The following is a 19,643-nucleotide window of genomic DNA, read 5'->3' as shown; positions in this document are numbered from 1 at the left end:
AAGGTGGAAGAGCATTTTTCATAGGATAGTAAAGTTTCTGATGTAGAAAACTAAGTTCATGAGAACCAGAGTTGTATTGGCACTTCTTTAGGGATTTGTCACTTGTCTTGCATAGGGACACACTAAAAGAAGTGAAGTTTAAAAAAGAAAACCTCTTAATTTTTCATTTTATTATAATCATCTTTGATGCTGGGAATTTCTTTGGTCTGCTACTGTGACTTATTATAGTGGTGAGTTAGCTGCTTCCCTGAAAGCTGGACTTCCATTTAAAGCATTAGCATTTGGCTACACCTTCCCCGGGAAGAAAAAAGAAAAGGTCAGCTTTCAGAGGAATGTAAATGGTAACAAAATATTCAAATGCAATTCAAGTTGGAGGTAAAAGCAGGAGCTAAAATTAAAAACACTTTGTAAATATGGGGAAGAGGGGATAAAATGTGCAGGGGATGCTGACTCTTTCTTCTGATTCCCACTTTGCACTTTTACCTACAAAAAAAAAAAGGTTTAAAAAAAATCACGTCTTCCTGGGGTTAAAATGAGACTTTGAGGTTTGAAACTTTTGTTCTGCTGCATTACAAGCACATATACACATGCACACACACACACACACTCACAAGCTCAGTTAAGACTAGGAGGCTCTGTGGCTTTGGATAAGATTTTCTCAGTTTAAACTGTTAACCTTTTAAATCAGAATGGTGTTTTTGACTGACCTCACCAGGGGAAATGATATGAGGAAGAATGAATACACCAGCTCTGAACTCATAGGACCCAAGTTCAAATCCCAAGTTCAAATTCATCTATAAAATCAAATGGCTGAATTAGATGGCATCCAAAGACTCTTCTAGCTCTAGGTCTAGAACCTTAAATAAGCTAGAATATCAAGAAAACAGACCACCAGTAAGATTTTAGGATTCTTTTGGAGTTTAATTACTTGAGGGGATTGTATAGGAATGTGAAAAAGTTGCTCCTGAGATGGTTTGAGAGTGTGGTGGCAGGGTGTTGTTTCTCTGAAAATAATGACAGAATGAACAACTCTCGGGGAAGTGGAAGGGTTAGGGCGCTGGATCAGACTGGCCGCATATTGCAAACAAGGAGATGGATGCACTGTCTCCCACCAAACTCTGCTATCAGTTCCTTGGTCAGTTGTCAGACGGACACAGCTCAGGGTGTGCCGATTGGCTGCCGGCTGTGGCTCCTCTGGAATACTGATGTTGTTTCCCCGCTGTCCCTCTGCGCTTGCACAGCACTCCCTGTCATCCCCTTTCCTCCTGCTCCTCCGCTCTGGATCCCCCCACCTCACCTGACCCTTGCAACTCCCCCCCCCAGTAGGGAAATCCCCGATTTGGGTGAGGATGTCCAGCAGTGGTACACGGAGGGAGGGGGAGGAGATCTGAGCAGCCTTAGTGATTGAAGAAATGCACCAGTCTGCTGTAACTCCGGCTCTCTATGTAGGAGTCCTGCTCGAGACTTCTTAAGCTCTCCCAGCACAAACAGCTGCATGCGTTGCTGAAGGAAGGCTGCGAGGGAGAGAGAGCTTGTGCTGGGGGGGTGGGTTGCAGGGCTTCCCCCCCTCTGTCTGCCTGCTCTTGGCCAGCCCTGTGCGGAGGAGTTCCTGGTGGATTTCTCGCTGTGGAAAATCTCCCGAAAGGATCCCTGGTCTCATTCCCTTGGACACTTTCTATTTTTATGGTAAGTGTGAGTAGAGCTTGTCTGCTGCTGCAGCGGGGATGCTTTCTTTGCGTAGCTTAGGGGCTTAGTGACCTTCCTTCTGTCTCTCCCTATGTGTCCAATTGAGCTCTGTCCGTGGTTCTGAAAAAAAATACCCGGGGCCATTGACCTTCCTTTGCTTTTCTCTGCTTGGCTCGAGTCCTTTGGCAGGGATGGGAACAGAAGCGCTGTGGCTTTGTCCTTGAAACAGGAGCCATGGAAATATGCTCACAGTTGTAAACTGCAGCAGTGTGCTAGGTGGAGGGGTTGTCTGGGGGAGCCGAAAAACAAACGGGAAGGGGGAAAACTTAAGCCCCTAAAGCTTTAAGGGAGCCTGTAAGGACCTCAAGGGACCCATGCATCCTGCGTGTGCAGCCATATAGAAAACTATTTCATCCCGTTATATGGGGGACTTGTGTACACGTGTGTCTCATGCTAGTGTCGGTGCCTCTTTATGAAGGACCCAGCTGTATGTGTCCAGGAGACTACATTGTTTCTCAGAGGGTTGCAATTTGGGCAGTAAAAATGCGTAGTGAGATGAGTGAGCCTTGCCTTAACTGGGGCTTGGAGGGGGTGTGTGTTGCTATATGACCTCATTGGTACTTTCTACTTCTGATTCTTAGGGTGTCCTTTTGGGGGGAGGGTGAGATGTTTTCAGGGGGTGGGAAAATAGCCTGTTTGTGTTCATATCATCCTGTTCTAAGTCCCTGTGATGTTATTTAAATAATTTTGACTTCCTTATAGAAGATACACAGCCCACATAACAACCTTCTCCTTTCAACCCTTTCAACTAAACCCTGAGCCAGGAAGGGTTAAACAAAAGAGGGGATGCTGGCATCTCTAAAGGGAGTAAACACTTTAAAATACAGATGGCTATCCTTTCTGATTACTATCTTATCTCTACATATATGAAGGGGCTAAACATAAACTGCATTAAGAGAGCCCCAGGTGGGCTAGCTGCTCACTCTCCCTGTTCTAGTCCCCATTATGTTACTCTAGGAATTATACTGTACCACTTTCCGTCATTCCCAAAGGCTCACTGCAGGGTTATGCTATAGCACTCTAGTTCTGACTACATCACAGGCTGATTGGAGCCCACAGAGAGCAAGAAATGTGGAGTTTTCATCCTAGGGAGCCTAGGTATTGCAGGAAATGCCATGCAAGGATGAGCGTTTGCTTGCGGCAATACCTGCAAAAGGGGTGTGTGCCTAGGATGGAGCTCTTTACTTTGGATTGTGATGGTGCTTTTTCCAGCCTGGATTGGAATCTCATTACCTAATTTGAATTTGTGGGGTAGATTATGTCTCTGTTCTTTTCATTCATTGGAAACTTAAAGTAATTTAACCAGTATTTGGGGGGGGGGTTATTCTTATGCTTTATTGAGAAATGTAGAAGCTAGAGAATGCAGTATGATTTTTTCCCTTACCCCTTTTACTCCTCCTGCTGATTGGCAGGTTAGTGAACTAAAGTTGTTGAAACAGTGTGTTGTCTGTCTGTCTGTCTCTGTCTCTGTCTCTCTCTCTCTCGCTCTCTCTCTCTCTTCCTTCCACTTGGCTTTAAAAATGCCTCACTAGCTAGGCAGTTCTCTTAACACAGCAGTGGAAGACCTGAGGTTGTTTACTTTATGATGACTTACTTTGGATTTCTTCTTTTTTTGCACATGAGAGAGCTCTAAGAGTGCTTTTGTATCCATTGGACTGAAAGCTTACTTTTATATAAACATCAAGAATTAATTAGATAATGACTAGTCGATAAGAGAATATAACTACTAAATGGGTAACAATAGAGTGTATTAGGAATCCTGATATTGCTGCCTTCCAGTGTTGTTGCATAAAGTTGAAATAGGTTTGCATTAACCAGAGAAGCCATTGTGCTATCCACTTTCTGTTGTTGTCTTTATGAAATTATTGTCTGAAGCTCCTGGATGGCCAATCACTATAATATAGACTGAAAGAAATCTTCCCATGTATGAAATGAAATCCAATGTTTATTTAGTATATAAATAATCAGGACCATTTGCAATGCTGTAAAGTGAAATATCTTCAATTTCTTTTTCTAGTTGAAAAGGTGGCATGAAGTACCAAACAGTATGGTACATTGAGTATACCCACTCAGAGTTAGAGGCCCCTGGTTGTCATCCTACTTCCTATTCTTACTAACCATGTGATCTTAAATTAGTTGGTTATCCTCCTTAGGGTTCAGTATCCTTCTTTGTAAAACTCTAGTTTTAAGGCATTTAAACCCTGAAGGAAAGGATTAACATTAGCCTGGATGTCAAGAAAATGGGTTCCTCATTTCTTACTGCAGATAATTTCTGATACATAAAGAATAAGGTTCATTTTTAACGTGAAAAAATTAATTGGAGTTGGGGAGTAAATAGGAGAGCTGATCAGCCATACTTTGTTAGAGAAATTCATAAAATTATGGGATTATAGATCCAGAGATCTCTCTTTATTTGGCTGTATTTCCTGTTGGAATTGAAGCATCAATCCTGTTACCTACTCAATGTAGTTTCTATATCTATGTACATGGTTATCTCCTTTCCTATTTAAAGATCATATAATATTTTACTTTTTCATGTTTGTTTATAAGTCCTCTTACAGTGGTACAGAATATGAATGCATACTGACTTCTAGCACCCCAGGGTTAATTTAAAAGATCAACTTCTTCCAGAGGCAGAAAAAGAAGTGATGTGATTTTTAGTGTCTTATACTTCTGTCCTGCTTTGCATGTTCAGGGCTTCCCCTACTTCCTATCCCCTTGCCAGAAAACCCCTTTAGGAATTTCTCAGAATTGGGATCCTGGATCCCAGTTCTCGGCATTTCCTTGTTTCACAGCATGGTGTCATGTGAATTCTTTTGCAGTGGGTCTGAAGCCTGCATAGAAGACTACTGCAGGAAAAGTGAGAGTGAAAAAGGGAGAGAGAAAGGTGGCCACTAAAATGAGATCAGAGCTCTGTGGGTGGGATGAAGTCATTGCAACTGTGTGTGTGTGTGTGTGTGTGTGTGTGTGTGTATCTGTCTGTCGGTCTGTCTGAGTGGGCATGATGTTCCAAACTTACCTTGGTTCAAATGGTACTCAACTAAGCCTGTCTGGCAGGAATTTAGAGCTTTGTATTTGTCATCTCTGTTGGAAGTGACCTTTCTCCAAACCAACTATACCTTCTGGACTGTAGTTTGGCTTAATTGTATACTTGAGACAAAAGCATATAATAATGGGAGGGTACAGGGGAAAGATCAGTGACTCAGGAGGCAGCTCAGCTGAGTTCACATGCTGCCTCTCATATACTCCCAGCGTAACTTTGAACAAGTTTCTTCCTCATATGTAAAATGAGGAGTTTGGATTAAGTTTGGATTGGATCTAGAATTGGAAGAGACACTAGAGGGTCTCTTGTTCAATTTCTTCTTTTGATGGAAAAACTGAGCCTATTGAATGATCTCACTGCTTTGTGGTCCAGTTCATCCTTTGGCTCCTTCCCATGGTCTTTATCTCTCTAGTTCTTACCCTCGGAAACTGGCCTCCTGCTTGATGAGGTTCTCCATGGTTAACCTAAAACCAGGTCCACAGTTCCTGCTCTCCAGCACTATCAATTGCCCTACAGCTCAAAACTTATAGTCTTTGTGACTTCTTAGATTCAGGCCTCCTGGTCTCCATCACCCTGTGGATGTTATCTTCCTCTATCAGAATGTAAACTCTTTTTGAGCAGAGATAAACTTGGTTTTTGAGTTAATATCTATAGTGACTAGCACTTAGTAAGTGCTCAGAAGGATTAAATGCTTAGCACAATGCCTAGCAAATAGCAGAGGCATAATAAATGTCTTTTCATGCACTCATTCATTCATTCATCTTATGATCATTTATACTAAAAATAATCACATAATGCTTTAAAATTTCCAAAATGCTTTACAACTATATCCTCAAAAGAAGCTCACAACTTTTTGTGAGCTATGTAAATATAAGCTTTTTCTTTCCCTGGTAACAAATGACAGATTTAGAGAGATGAAGTAGTTTCTGAGTTATTGGAGAAGATATTATTTGTAAAGCATTTGTGAATTTTAAAGTGCTATCCAAATACTTTTATGTGAGTAGCTAGGTGGTGTAGAGTAGCTATAACACTGACTCTGGAGTCAGAGAGACCTGAAATCAAATGTAGCCTCAGACACTTAATAAATGTGTATTCTGGGCTTGTTTCCTCATCTGCAAAATTAGGATAATGATACTTACCTCCTGGGGATGATAATGAGAATCTGAGGTGATAATATTTATAAATTGCTTTATAAATGATAGCTAATACTATTATCCTTTTAAGTACTGGAGGTGATATTTGAACCTAGATTTCCAGCAATCTATCCACTAATGCACATTGCCTCTGAAATCTTCTAAACTTAAAAACTTCTCTATATGTTTTAATCTGTCTGTCTCCTAATTTTCTCTCTCACACTCACTCTTGCTCTCACTCTCTCTTAAGTTGTTTTGTAAAAACAAAACTAAACCCTAATTCTTCCATTTTCCTAGCAATTGATATTTTTGAAAAATTAATTCAGCCATTCACTGAGAGAAACATGTAGGCCTCCACATCCATAAATAGACTGTCATAAACATTGACTTGCTACACTAAAATTGTGTTTGTATTAAAAATAAAAAGTTAGAAACTTTGGCTAAAAACAGCCAGTATAGTTTAGTTTCATCTGATTAATCCAGATTGTTATTATTTTTACAAAATGCTGTCAATGAAAATAATGTTGATGAAATTACAAATTCTTTTCTGGGGAATCAATCTAGTCACCAGTAGAAATATACATTTTAATATGTAAATGACATTAAATACCTTAGTACTTAAGAGTTATTGGTTAGAAACTAGTCCTTCTGTGACTCTTTTCTCCTGCGAGGTAATTTAGGCCATTTCCAATGGTCTTGTGATGAAGAGAGCTATCTGCACCCAGATAAAGGACTATGGGGACGAGTGTGGATCATAACATAGTATTTTTTCTTTTTTGTGGTTTTTGCTTGCTTTTTGTTTTCTTTCTCATTTTTCCCTTTTTCATATGATTTTTCTTGTGCAACATAATAATTGTATAAATATATGTAGAAGAATTGCAAATGTTTAACATATATTGATTGTTTGAAGTGGAGGGAAGAAGAGGGAGTGGAGGGAAAATTTTGGAACACAAGGTTTTGCAAGAGTGAATGTTTAAAATTATCTATGCACATGTTTTGAAAATAGAAAGCTTTAATAAAAAAAAGAAAACAAAAAATAAACAAGCAAAAAAGAAACTAGTCATTCTTAAGACTTTCAGGAAAAATAGTTAAGAAAAATACATAGAAATAAAAATTGCTGGCAAATTAAAATTCCTCTCAAATAAACAGAAAGATAAATTATTTTACAGATATTTTACAAAATACAGGTATTTTACATATTTTTCTCTTGTTGTGACTTTGTTTCTGTCTGTCTCTTATCTCTTTTCTGTTTGTGTCTCTCTGTATCTTTCTTGGTTTTTGAGTTAATGTCTATAGTGACTAGCACTTAGTAAGCCCTTGGAAGGATTAAATGCTTGGCACAATGCCTGGCAAATAGTAGAGGCATAATAAATGTCTCTTTCCCTTTCTCTCTCTGCTTTCTTTTCTATTCCTCATAAACATTTCATGTACAGATACACCCCAACACACATATCTATACTCAAGTGTCCAAAAGTCTTAGTGTGGTTTTAAGCTTTAAATTTAAAGATGTACAAAAAGGACATAGGAGCTTTTGTGGAAATTCACCACAACATTTCTCTCCTAGCTGCACAAACTTCAAATGCTGAAGCTTTAATCATGTCAAAAGCAGAAGAAATTGCCCTCCACGAATAGAAACATCATCCTGTCCTCCTGCAGGCTTTCTTGTCACCCAAACTCTTTTCCATACTTGATTATCAGCACCAGAAATAGGGTGACAGTTCTGCATTCTAATCAGTGACATCCAGTAGGAGATTATACTGGACTATCCAAATACACCTAGCCAATTTGAAGGCTAAAAGGATCTTTGAAATCTGGAGATTCCATCTGAAGTTGATGAAATTTAGCATTTATTAAGCACCTTCTGCGTATGCAAAGCCCTGAATGACATGCTGGGGATACAGAGACCAAAATGAAATAGTGTTTGCCCTCAAATCGAGTGATTATATTCTACTTTGGGGAAATACAGAATATTTACAAAATATTGTGGTAGTTAAGTAGTTTTTCAGTCACACCCAACCTTTATTTTGGGGTTTTCTTGGCAAAGAAACTGAAGTAGTGCTCCATTTCCTTCTCGAGATCCAGGTAAACAGGGCTAAGTGGCTAGCTCATAGCTAGTAAGTGTTTGAGAATGAATTTTAACTTCAGAAGATGAATCTTCCTGATTCCAAGCCCATGGCTCTATAAGTACCTAAAAATTATATGCACCATGTTACAAAGTAAGAGGGAGATGGAGAGAGGGGAAAAAAAGGGAAGGGGGAAAGAGAGGAAGAGAACAATCATTTACTCTAGACCCTAAGGATGTAAGAACAAAAACAAATCAGTCTCAGTCCTTAAGGAATTTATATTCTCTCAGGAGAGACGATATGCCCACACCATCAGAATATATATCATTAAGAGGAGTGTAGTTGTGACTGGGAGAGATCAGGAGAGACATTGTATAGAAGGTGATGATTAACTTGAACTTTGAAGGCAATTTAGGGCCTCCAAGACATAGAAGTGGGCAGGGAATGCATTCCAGTCATGGAAAAGTATCTGTACAAAAAGTACATTGATGAGAATGGGCATATCTTGTAAGGAGAAGACCTAGAAGAATAGGACAGAAAAAGGAGATAAAGACAAGATAATGACATAACATAAGGTTTGATTGGAACAGGATGCAATGTAAAGGCTATTTATTGGATTTGATTTCTAAGAGCCTGGGTTCAATCTTGCCTCTGCTAATTACTACTTGGCAAGTTACTTTTTACCCCTTCTCTGTAAATCCTACTGTTAGAGTAGATTAGATGGAGTTTCTTGGATTCTAAATCTATGCTTCTGTGGGATAAAAAAAATTCTCCTTAATTAACCTAGCAGAACTGATTTTTCCTCATTTGTTTCATTCAGGCTGTTATTTTTCTCCAATATTCTTTTTAACTAGTCTTTGTTTCAACCATGGTACTGTACTCTTGTGAAGGTTTTTTGCGCAACTTTTCCCATAGTAAACAGGGTAATGTCAGCTTCCCACACAAGCCTTATGGAATAGTATGCCTTTAGGAGGTTTTGAAAACCACTTATGGCCCCAGCCGTGGGACTGTTTTGAAAAGAATTTTACATATAGTTTTGCCCATAGGATGGGAGCTTGTAAACTGGGCAGGCTGCCACACAGGTGGTGCACAAGACTGAATTTCTTCACTGATCCTCTCTCCTGGTTTATGTTAGAATGGCATCCACAGGAACATATTCTCAGGTAAACCCACACACACTCAGTAGCCCGATCTCCTACTCAGACTGTCATTAAAGCATATATTGCAAGGTTTGCCTCCTGGGGGCAACAGGGAGAGCTGACAGAATATTGGAAGGGAACCAAGCCACAGCCCTATAGTGATGGAGCAGAGAAGAGAAAAATGTATCTTCAGAGGCAATATTTGCATTCTAGAATCAGCATGGTGTTTTGAGGGTCACTTATTGCTAAGAAAGTCTAACAACATCTTAATAATAAATTTTGTAGGTATTTTGGAACCTTTAATTAGGTTTCTTACTTTGACCCCATCATCTTCAGATAATGTAGACAGATTGTGAAACAAATGGAAACTACTTATTTAAATATTTCTTGATGATCTCCTGGTGGGTGCCCCCAGTGAATATCTGAAAAAAAGACTGAACTTCTAGAGACTAGCATAGACAGCAGTGCTTCATTCAAATAATTTCTAATTAATCATGCATTAATTTCCTTATCTGTCAAATGACATGGTTGAGAGAGAGAGAGTGAGAGAGAATCACAGAAATCGAGAAAGAGAGAAGGAGAAAAGGAAAGGGAGAAGGAGAGGGAGAAGGGAGAAAAGGAAATGGAGAGAGAGAAAAAGAAAGGGAAGGAGAGGAAGAGGAGGGAAGAAGGGATCAATGTGGAGAGAGTTTTGAGGCAAGCAGAGCAGCTAAAAGCCTGTTGCACTAGTTAAGATGCAAAGTAATGAAGGACTCTGTATCAAGGTGGTAATTTTGTGAGTAAAGAGAGGGAGAGCCTATATGAGAAATGTTGTGATGGTTGAAATGACAAGGGTTGGTAATAGATTGCATAAGTAGGATAGATATGAAAGAGGAGTCCAGGATAACACCGAAGTCATAAGCATAGGTGACTGAAAATGTTGGGGTCCCTGACAGTAACAGAGAAGTTGGGGGTTTGAAGGAGAAAGATAATAGAGTTGTTTGGGGCACACTGAATTTGTATTGTATAAGACATCTGATCTGAGATGTCAAAGAGGAGTTGGTGATATCAGAGCTCAGGAGAGAGGTTAGGGTTGGGTTTATAGAACTGGACATCACCATAGGGAGAAGATAATGAATCTCATGGGATCTCCTGAAATAACCAAATAAGACAGTAGAGAGAAAGAAGAGAAGAAAGTCCAGCATCATAGATTGATCATATAGTCTAACTGCCCTTTATATATGAAAAAACTAAGGCCCTGACAAATTAAGGAATTTACCTGACGTCTTAAAAAAAGAAGATGGCAGAGTTGGGATGTGAACTCAAGTTCATGATTTCAAGTTGAGTACTCCTTTCTGTTGATTGATGTGATATTTTCGAGTCTGATCTAGTGGAAAGCCAAAAACTGGAGTCAAATTCTGATGCCAGCACTTAATGACTGGATAAACTTGACAATGAATTAGCTTTTTCAGTGACTCACAGCAACTTTTTCAAAGCAGATGTCAGTCTGCAATAACAAAGTGAATTTCCTCACCAGGATCTTCTTACATGAATGAAATCACAGATAGCATCTTCCATTCTCCCAGTCTCTCCCTCCAAAGTGCCTGATACTATGTTAGACACTGTTGATATAAAGACAAAAAGAAAACGATCCCTTCAAGGAAATACTATTGGAGAAAATGACACATATATAAATATTTTTCTTGGAGGCTTTGGATGTAGGAGCTTTGATTTTATCTTCTTCTGAGTGTGTTTTTGATCTTCCTTGTCATCAGAGTAACTTTCTATGGCCAGACACTTTTTCTGTTGTCTGCTCTAGAAATCACCAGTACTGATAGTGATTTAGAGGTCCCTAAACTCATGGGCTAGGGGCTAGGGCTGGAGCTGCACTGGTGGTGGCCTGCAAAGGATTATATGCTGGACTTCTACCCTGAAATCACATATCTTTTCTGCTGACCTTCTAAGTCGTCTTCATCTGGAAAATGTTCTACTATGTCTTTTGGGGTGTTCTGAGGCTCTAAAATTTGTTTAGATTCATCATTTGAGGGAATTTGGAGTGATTTGGGGGAGAGGTTGAATGAGTTCCTGCCTTTATTCCACCATCTTGGCTTGCCTCCAACACACATATAAAATAGAAAATGATGAATTAAATACAAAGCAATTTCTTTTTTTAAAATCACTAATTTTCTTTATTTTATATAAATATAATATCACATAGCAAAGTCACCCAGAAGTCAGTGGGATAAATGTTGTTTGAGTCTAGGCTTCTAGAATCCCAGTAAGTAGAAGGGGAATAAATGAGTCCCATTGCTTAACAAGAGACTATTTTAAGAACTGGGTAAACAGTTTGGTCCTTTGAGAAATTTCTAGGGCCAACAGAATTTCAGATTCTGTGACCATTAGAGATCATCTGTTCTGACATCTCTTTTCCCTTCTTACTTCCCTCTTACCCATATTGCCATTCTAGAAAATGAAAGAAATCTGAGGGACATCAAATTGAAGTCAATACTTTTGGATAAATACAAGTATCTATTGAGATTAGACCTCCTGGGACCTTGTCTGATCTCCTAATTTTCAATATTCTCACCTTCCTCAGAGCATTTTATACTCATTTACATGTTTGCATGTTATAAGTCCCTCCACAAAGTCTTCTTGAGGGCAGAGTCTTTTGTCTTTATATCACCAATGTTTGGCACTTTGATACACTATTTGGCATTTAATACATCCACACTGGCTATGTAACCCTGGGAAAACAGCCTCCCAGGGCCCCCAAATAACTTTAGGCCACAGGACAGGTAAATGCTTCTATCTGCATTGATGGAGAAGGTTTCCACACTGGAAACCTACTGTGTCAGTGAATTCACAGGTCCAGGTGAGAAAGGTTTTCAAAGCCAGAATGCTGATAATGAATTGGAGAAAGGAGAGACTAAAAGTTGGCCAAGGAATATACCACTGGACAATCTTTCACTTGTCCAAGTGAGTGATAACGAGGACATATGAGCTAGGATAGTTGTGTGACTAAAGAAAAAGATGAAAGATGTAGATGTAGAAAGTTTGGGTAACTGATTCTATTTGGGAGATGGTAGAAGAGAGTAAATAATAATGGATGATTCCAAGGTTAAGAACCTTGGTAAATGGAAGCATGGTGACAGTTGAGAGTTCCATAACTAGTCAGTAGAAAAGCCTGGATTAGAACTCAGATCTTTTAAGCATTTATTTTTAAAATCTTATAGTTTTGTACAGAGGTGGTAACTCTGTCCCTCTCCCCCCCCCCAGCCATTCTTATTTTAAGCCATTGACTTCATTTGAGACCATCAGTGAGGCAAAGCCTGCTTCCTCCACTCTTCCTTCCTTGCAGGTCAGGACAGTGCTTCGGAAATGGTGCTGCCACACTAGAGGGTGTAGATTGGGGAAGGGGGGAGAGTCATTTCTACCTGGGACCTTAAATTAATTTTTGACTAGAACAGTGCCTGCTGAGCAGATGGTCTTTCTAAAAAAAAAAATGACTGTGAACACATTAGCAGCTCCTCCTTAGTTCAGAGAACCTAATTATTCAAAGCAGTATGACTCCAGGAATGACATGTATATGACTGAAGGGACCAGGCACAACCAAGATGGAACCCAGCAGTAGGTCTTTGCACTGAGCTTTGAGACTTCTGGGGCATCTAGAGAGTTGAGGCAAAAATGAAATTATTAGAGGGTGCCATGCCATATACAGAAGGCTGTTTGTTATTTCTGGAAATTGGATGGTAAGTATTGTATTTTGAAAAATGAAAATTAATTTGGGAGGCCCCTTTGGATAATTCTTATCACTAATAATAAGAATAATGTAAACATTTATTGATTGAAATGTAAACTCATTCACCATTTGTTATTCTTAAGGTGTGTAAAAACTAGGTGTACTAGTTTTTAGTAAGAAAACTGAGGCTCAGAGAGGTTAGGTGACTTATCCAGGGTCATATAGCTCTAAGTATTAGGTGGATATTACACCTATCTTTTCAGGATTGCAGATTAAATATTGTATCTGCTACATCATGCTGCCTCTAAAGAGTTGAAAGAAGGGAAGATCTTTCCAAATTGGAGGATCCAGGAGAGCTTCCCAAAGGAGCTAATTGGAGTTGAAAGCTTGTGTAGTAGGGGAGAAAGAAGTTGTATACATACAACTTTAATTGAGAATGGAATGTAGGAGAGCTGCAAAGTATCATGAGAAGTGGTAACAGGAAATCATCACTTCTAATCAAATTAGACTATATACTTTATAAGTACAGTACACCCTGTACTGTCTTACCTAAACTTTGTATTTTTGCTAAGACCCCTACAACATGAACTTGTAGTAGACTTGGGAAGCTCAAGTGTGTGAGTTCATTATCCCTCTGTTCTTGTTAACTTAGCCTGAATGCAAGGTGCAGATGAAATACCTTTCCAGAGTATGCTTTACTCTTCAAAAACTGAGAAACTTTATAGAAATAAATTCCAGAAGCGCCTAAATTAGACTAGTCCGAAAAGGAGAGATCACCAAAATTCCCATTGGTGAGCTTGGACTATAAGCATGATGGGAAGAGCACACTGGCTTTGGAGTCAAAGAAGAGGCTCAGAGTCTCATTTCTCCCTTTTACTCTTTATGAGGTCAGCTAATGCAGGTCACTTCAGTTCTCCCATCAGTGAAATGAGGGGATTAGACTAGATGGCCACTAAGGTCCCTCTTAATTTCAGATCTATTATCCTTCCCTCAAAGGCCTTTAGGGGGTTATGCTAATAAGTAGCTCATATTTATCCTTCTTTGGCAATTAACCTCAAGACATTTAGTAGAAATCCAATTATTTTATAAATTTCTGGGATATAAATAAATTAATTTTATGTAAAAGAGAGAATTGTTCAGAAAATTAATTCCATGAAGCCATAATGAACCCCATTCATACACTTCTGTATGACCTACTATCCACTTTTTAAAAATTCCTGAACATGAAAAGGTTGAGAGTAAAAATATAAACAAACAAAAACATGCCTGAGGGACATGAAACCATTTTTCTGGTTGTTTGTAAAAAAAATATATATATATATCTTAAGTCATATTGCTGTGTCCCAACTAAATTATAAAGTTAGAGAGTTTTTGATCTGTGAAGAGTTCTTAGCAACCATTTGTCCATACCCTTCATTTTATAATGAGAGAACTCAAATCCAGAAAGAGGAAATGACCTACAATGAGAATTAGTATCAGAAGAGAGAGAAAAAAACTGCAGGTTATTCCTTCTAAGTTTTCCTAGGCCATTTACATTCTCTTATCCTTTAATTCTACCCCAACCAAATTACCTTGTACTTATATTTTATATTTATTTACATGTGGCAGGATGTTTCCTTGTAATAGAATGTGAGATACTTTGGTTAGAATTCATTGGTTTAGTAAATGCTTGTTGATTGAATGAATTCAGGAAGAAAAATAGCTCAGGTTATAAGAGGGATAAAAGGCCTTAAGCAAGGAGCATTTAAGGGTTAAGCTATAGTTATCTTCAGGTTTGTTTACCATCAAATTGAATCAGTAGATATTTGAATCCAAGTCTTTTAAAGTCTACCAGGCTTTTTAATCCACCATGCTGCTTCATATGACAAGAGTTCTGCTATTTATATCCATTGATTCTTCAAAAGTTTTTATGAATTCATGAATTCTTTTCAATGAATTTCTGATTTATCAATCACAACAGCATATATGTACACATAAAATTACTTTCAAAAGGAAAATAATAATTTGATTTTTTCTACTTTTTAGAAGGTATGCTTGACTACTTATGGACTTATATATTTAATGACTTCTTGTAAAAAAAAATCTTAGGCTTTCTGAAGCTCTGGTTAGGAACCATTGGTTTCATCAATTCAGATCATAATTTATTAGCCAACTTTTGAGCAAAAAGTACTCTGCTATGTACAGGTGCATATAAAGGTGAATAATACATAGTGCTCGCCATCAAAGAGCTTATAGTTTAATTAGGGATAAAAGTTGGACACCAGTTATAACCATGCAAAGAAGAACTTAAATACCTGAGAGAAATTTGACAAAATGTTATGAGAGAGCAAAGAAAATAGCCATTTCTTATCCTACTAAATTGTAAGCAATGCAAGGGAGAAGAGTTTTGTCTGTATTAGTTATTCATTCATTTATTTGCTTTTCCAAGTTCCAAAGGGTAGAATGAGGAAAATTTCTATAAAGGGGGTAGATCTTGAAAGGAGGATTTTCAATAGAAAGGTATGTTTCAAGAGTTGTGCTGGACTAGGGATAAGAGTTGTATATCAGGCATGAGGTATAAGCCAAAAAAGTAAGATTAGTACAATTTTTTGTTATGTAATATTTATAAATTTATGCTATTTCACCAACTAGATTGCAACTTCACTGAGGAAAGTGTCCTACACAGCACCTCTCATAGCAGCTTATATAAAATAGATGACCAGTAAATATTTGCTGATTATTGATTTATTTTTGAAAGCTTTTGAGTCGTTTCTTTTGGATGCTACTGCCACCATTTCTGCACATAACTGTTAGTTGTAGTCGGGGGGAAATTATGTATTTGGAGTAAAAAAAAATCTAGATTCAGATCCTAACTCTTTGACTTACAGCCTCTATGATTTTGGATGAGTTATTCTAGCACTCAGTACCTCCATTTAGTCATCTGTAAATGGGGGTACTGGGCAAGTTTTATTATTTTTTATTACTACTTTTAATTTTAATTTAATTTAATTTTATTATTAATCTCATATTTGGTGATTCTATGAAATTCTATGATTCAATGAAAATGACTGAATTAATGAGCCTAATAACAGTTCATTTCTTTAAGGAAAAACTAAATTTTTCTTCATATTTAGACTGAGGATGAACTTAACAATAACAATTAAAATATTAAAAACTCATTGATTAAGAAACTGGAGAATTGTGCTCATGAAAACTTGGTAGGTGATCAAATGTGAGAGATGAGGGATAAGAAATATTTGATGACAAATAGTTGCAAGACAAATTTGTAGTTGTGACAGAAGTTTCAAAATTTATACAAGGCTCAAGGAAGGAAAGATCACTTTCTGCTTTTATGAAATCAATAAGGATTATAATTCTGAACCCAATCTTGGGATTTGAACAGGTATAGATTAGTGGAAAAATCATGCCAGGCATAGGAAATGATTTAAACAAAGACATGGAAGTAGGACTAAGGAAGGTGACTGCTCAAAAAATAGGTCCGAGGGAAGCAAATGATATTTATATGAATGTTTATTGAAAATAATAGCCAACAGGAATGTACCCCTTTGATTTTTTTACTACTGCCATTTGTGTGTGTCTTAACTCCTCTAAACTATCTCTTGAAAGCAGTGGCCATAGCATTCACTGTTGTATATCCTGCAGTACCAAGGACAGTAATTTCTCTACTGCAGTCCTCATAATTTTGATGGGTAGATAAATTCATCGAATAGTTCAATGCTAGTTTGTTGTTGGTATTTTTTTCTGTATTACTTTTAATGGTCTTTCTTTTCCTTCCTAATTTATTTCCATGATACAATGATTCTTGGAAGAATCCTTTTTTAGCCTCGCTCTTCCTCTTCTTTTCTTTTCACATTTACTTCCTCAGGAGGTTATTCCTTCTAAGTTTTCCTAGGCCATTTACATTCTCTTATCCTTTAAATGTGGAGGTAAAAATGTCCTGACTGTCAATTATTTGTGAGTGTAACTTAGGATATAGCCAACAGTTCCTTTCATTCTCTCTCTCCACCACCTATTCTCATTTCCCTTCTTCCCCACCTCATGTTTTGTCCTTTTATTGGTATCAGTATTTCAGTCTTTGTTTTCAACAACCATGGCCTCTTAAATTCAAAATCTGCTTACAGATATCTGTCAGAAAGGGTCGCCCCCTTCCTGATTGTCACCAACTAAGATCATCTGCCTATTGCTGTGATTTACCAAAGGTCCACTGCTCTGCACTGTTGTTCGAAATTGTACTTCAGAATACCAATGAATCAGTTTTTTCTGTTCGCTATGTTTTCCATTGCCCCACTTTAATTCACTGTGAAATAATATGCTTATTTAAATCTTTTTCCATGCCCAATCCCTTTTTCTGGGTCCAGTTACATATCTTTGCCTGTAAGGCATTTCCATCCCTATATTTCAGTGCTAGCTGACACCCAACAGAGCAAGGCAGAAATATTTATCCTTGTCCTAAAATCCTCCCCACTGAATGCCTCTTTAATAATGCCTTCCATTTGTTTTTAATTGCATCATTTTTCCCTGAGTGTTTTCTATATACATGATTCATTTTTCTTTTCACAACAATGCCATGAGATATGTAGGGAATCTTTTTTTTTGTCCCAAACTCCTTTTTCTCCCAATGCCTCGAATTCAGTTCCTTTCCCACCTGCCAGTCATTAGATTTATAACAGTAGAATGTCTCTGTTTATTCTCTATCCCAAATCAGTTGCAAAGTCCTCCACAATACTCTCTCACATCTGTCTCCTGCTCACTATGACCACCATCTTGATGATCTCATTACCTTTCACTTACAAGACTCAACCAACCTTTCAATTATATTCCCTGACACCCGTATTTGTATTCTTCAAAATATCTTTCATGTAACTAGTAAATTATAGATCCAGGACCCAAACTCGGTTAGTTATTCAGGCTTCTGGTTATTATTTTTTCTATACCATATTGTTTTTCATGCCAACTTTTTGTGCTTCTCCACTTCTCCTCATTTAGTGTCATGGATTCATATAATTCTAGAACTGGAGAGATCTTTAGGAACTATCTAACTTATTCTCTGCCACCCTTATCCCAAATCCCCATTGTAGCATATTCAAAAAAAGCTTATCTGCTTTTTGAACTGAAGACTTACAAGGAGGAAAAATCTGCCTCTTCTCTTAATCTTCTCCCCACACTGGCACAGCTTTCATTGTTAGGAAGATTTTCCTATCATCATCAGACCTCTTTATAGCTTCCATCTCCTGTTCCTGCATATGGCCTGTGGGACCAAATAGGAGAACTCAGTCCCTCTTTTGCATGGCAGCCCCTCAGATAGTTAAAAACACCATTTGTGTCCCTCCTGAGTCTTCTCTTTCTTGTTTCCCACCTACCCTATTAGCTATGCAATTCTCAGCAATATTCTAGTTTTCCAAGCCAGACTCCTTACAGTTGGCCAATTGGAGTCAGAACTCATCAAACACCCGGTATTCAATAAAGGATCCCTAGTTTAATAGCAACCATGCCTAATCACATGAGGAACACACTCAGGGATCACATATTTTGGTTCTCCCAGTTCTCACAATATTTGTTTTCTTTGTTTCATTGGACATAAAATCATTGCAGATTTTCAGAAGCAACAGCTTCTTGTTACTCAGAAATTATTTGCTGAAATAGTTGTTAAGCTTTTAAGAAGTTATTTTGAGAAAACAACTACATCCCTGCTTGATAGGTTTAAAGTTATGATGACATTTCTGATTGCATTGTTGGTACAATAGAGCCCCTGTTCTGAATTATACAGTGTGTAAAAGGCAAATAATTTTATCTACTAGTAGACAGAGATATTCTTTGAGTATTGAATTGAATGCCTCACAGAATGAAGCCATGACCAAAGTATAATGTTGGCCATTGTAATAAGAAGTAATAAGTTAATGTCTTTTGAAAAATTAATGATTTTTAGGGGTTGTTATGACCCAAATGCAGACCTCTATCTTTTGCAGATCAGCAGATGGGACTGAGGCAAGCACAGAGAAAAGCTTAATTCACAGCTTAAAATGTAAGGGAACTTCAAAACAAAACAAAACAAAAAGCCCACACACTACCCTACTTAATTGAGCTAAAAAAAAAAAAAGAATGAGTAAACAGTGATCTTCTCAAATTTCAAAACTCAATGTAATTTCATTATCTTTTTCCTCATCTTCAACTTGCAAGATTTTTAAATGAATTTAAGTGGCTTTTAACTCACTAAGAATGACTTTTCAATTTTACTTTGTTTAAGGCCTAACATAAAAGTTTCTTTGCTGTTAGGCACTTTCCATTTCTCATTTTACATATGGACCAAGCCATTTGCTCATGGATTCTGACATATTTAATAATGGATTTATTAAAGACATGAATGGCATTGGTGTATAGTGGAAAAAGTGCTGCTCTGGAGTCTGAGGACAAGGATTAAAATCCTGTCTTTGATACTTAAAAGACCATTTAATGTCCGTGAGTTTGTCAACTTCCTTATCTGTAAAATGAGAGGCTTGGACTGTTGATCCCTGAGGTCCATTCTAACTATAGAACGATATATGTGTGTGTGTGTGTGTGTGTGTGTGTGTGTGTGTGTGTGTGTGTTTCTTTTTATATAGAACTATATAACTAACTATATAGTTCCTATAGTAAGGTAAATAGAGCAGTCAGAAGTGAATTTAAGATAAAAAGCTAGGTAACTAGATAAATCATGGTGCTCTCACCAGAGACAGAATTATATACGCTCTGAAAGATAGGAGGGAGATTAGGCTTCCATAAGTTGAACTGTTGATGGCACATTCAGATGGAATATTTACCAAG

At 37.7% G+C, this 19,643-nt stretch overlaps 1 protein-coding gene across 2 annotated transcripts in view; it reads left to right on the top strand.

Moving 5' to 3' along the window:
- The first annotated feature begins 522 nt into the window (after positions 1–522).
- ANO4 (anoctamin 4) overlaps positions 523–19,643 on the top strand; it is a 313,523-nt gene continuing 294,402 nt past the window's right edge. The window contains exon 1 of one of the 2 annotated variants that reach the window (XM_031940726.1): positions 523–1,686. The gene's annotated coding sequence lies outside the window, so the exon portion shown is untranslated. The remainder of the gene's footprint in view (positions 1,687–19,643) is intronic. The other variant, XM_031940727.1, reaches the window with a different exon arrangement.

This window comes from Sarcophilus harrisii, chromosome 5, assembly GCF_902635505.1.
Source record: "Sarcophilus harrisii chromosome 5, mSarHar1.11, whole genome shotgun sequence".
Lineage (NCBI taxonomy): Eukaryota > Metazoa > Chordata > Mammalia > Dasyuromorphia > Dasyuridae > Sarcophilus > Sarcophilus harrisii.
This window is presented reverse-complemented; position numbering and strand designations above follow the sequence as displayed.